Source organism: Asterias rubens, unplaced genomic scaffold (genome assembly GCF_902459465.1).
Source record: "Asterias rubens unplaced genomic scaffold, eAstRub1.3, whole genome shotgun sequence".
Taxonomy (NCBI): Eukaryota; Metazoa; Echinodermata; class Asteroidea; order Forcipulatida; family Asteriidae; genus Asterias; species Asterias rubens.
The window spans coordinates 232,663-235,027 of record NW_022985696.1 but is presented as its reverse complement, the minus strand read 5'-3'; positions in this window follow the sequence as shown (position 1 = coordinate 235,027).

The window sequence follows — 2,365 nt, the reverse complement described above, 5'->3', positions numbered from 1 at the left end:
GTATGCCAGGTTAACGCTACGCATGCGCATACCACTGGTATCCTGCGTCATCCCTATAATGCGTGACGTCACTTGGTGGGGTGACCAGCGCGGAAAAAAAATACTTGCTGGTACCCCCTCATTTTTTAAAAAGAAGGGGGAAATTATTGTAATACGGCTTTGGATTTTGTTTATTAGGGCAGATTTAAGTCGAACTTTTGCGATGTGTTGAGGTTTTTTTTTGAAAGATTTGTTTTAAATCCATTATGGTTTTTAAGAAGCGTCCACGATGCAATGAATCGTCCACTCAGCATGCAGAGAATGAACAAAATCTACTGGGTCAAGTACGCGCTACTGAATAATTGCAAGAGGGCGCTCTATAACCTATTTTGTGCACTGTGAGCACTTAGAAAGTCCTTCGCCCTCTTCAAAACAAAATTGAACGTTTTTTACAACATTTTTTTTTTTTTTTTTTTTTTGGGGGGGGGAGGGGGCAGTTCATTCTTTTTGGTAATAATTCTTTTTAAGTCTGTTATAATATAGTTTTTAAATGTTTGAATGGAATTGCACCACCTTATCTGTCTAATAATGTTTCTTCTTCTTCTTCCGATAAGACTCATGCGGTCACGAAAATCTAGATTAACTTATGGCAAACACGCCTTCTCACACTCTGCTGCTGAACTTTGGAACAATCTCCCAATTAATGTCGACGGGGAACTGAAAAATGAGCGACTAGGGAATTACGGGAGAGGAAAATCGTAATGATACGTACCGTAGGTGAATTGAACACAATAAAGCGAAAGAGAACAAATAAATAAGCGAAACGCAATAAACGGGATGCGTAGCGGAAAAGAGCCACGGGGTGCAGAAGACCCGCGCGAAACTGGAAAACATGGATGGGCCCGACCGGAATACAGCATATTGAACATGAGGACGGGAAGAAATTGAACGGGAGACAGGGTGGGGGAGGAATTATTACAGGGAGGGCCAACGGGGGACCGGGAAGGAACTCAATAATACGGGACAGAACTAAATGGAAACAAAAACGGAAACAAAACTAAACGGAAACAAAATAAACGAACGGACGGGGCGGCCGCCCAGTTAGCGAACTGGAAAACATGGATGTGACCATTCCGCAAAAAGAAAAGGAAAAACGGACAGGTCATCAGGGACGACTTCTATAAGCCTGAGTTGCCACATGTTTTTGTATCACTGAGTCGCACCGTTTCCTAGAAAATTAAAAAGACTGATTATAATACAAGGTCATGATCGTGAAATCTGCACAGTGGAACCTATGGTTTCCCGCTCCCCCACAACGTCTCAATTCAATTTTGTAAAGATTTCGGCTTACAAGTTAGACCTGTTTTTAACAATTCGTGGAAGTGTCTTGGCCGAGCGGTTAAGAGCATCAGATTTTAAACTCTGGTGTTTTGCCGTTATTGATCAGTAGAGTGTGGGTTCGAACCCCGGTCACAAGTGAGTGGTATACCCCAATTGCTTCGTCCTTCGGATGGGACCTAAAGGCCGAGTGTAAACGAACCCCGGTGCACTTATCGAGGAAAAGAGAAGTGGGCTCGCCCCGGTGTATCTGGCTGTGGATGCTATCCCTACCTCACTGCTTATACGGTATAGGCCTACTGTACCCCAGAACTTCATCACAAAACTGCAATAAATCTACTCTGAAAGTTTGTATACTATGCACCTTGAGTAGACTTAGCAATTAGTCACGATAATAATTATTGGAAAAAGTGCCGGGTGTTTTACTTTCCCCTGCGGTAGTTAGCAAAAAATACACACGGCCCCCTGCCAACCATTAATTTTATTATAAATCTAATGAATTATTATAATAAATCTAATAAAAGTTTAGTAGTCTGAATATAATTTGATAGGTTTTCAAAGAGGCTGAGAAACTTAAAAAAAAAAAATTGTTGTGAGTGATTATTCTTTTTTGTCTGGTGCACCCAATAATAATAATTATTAATAATTATATACAGGTTAAATAGCGCCCTCTTACGATCTTCAGCGTACTAGGCCAAGTAGATAAGCTAAGCCAAATTAATGAATAAACTAGAATAAGGTTACCATCCAAAAACACTATGTCACGTGTACAATTTGTGGCTGGTATCCTGCTAGTTATTGCTAAGCAGGGATTTGTATGCAGTACTATTTTCTGTTGGGCCCATTATGGAGGAAGAACCTGGCCATGGTCGAAGTGCCTATAAAAAAAGTTTGTTGACCCGCAACACGCACGTCCGTCTGAAAAAGTTTGTTGATCCCTTCACGCTGGCCCGAGATCTAGTCTGGCACACCGACTCAAATTATGCGCTAAAAAAGATATTATAGTCTGGATACCAGCCACACCGGTTCATGGTAATGTTTTGTGAAT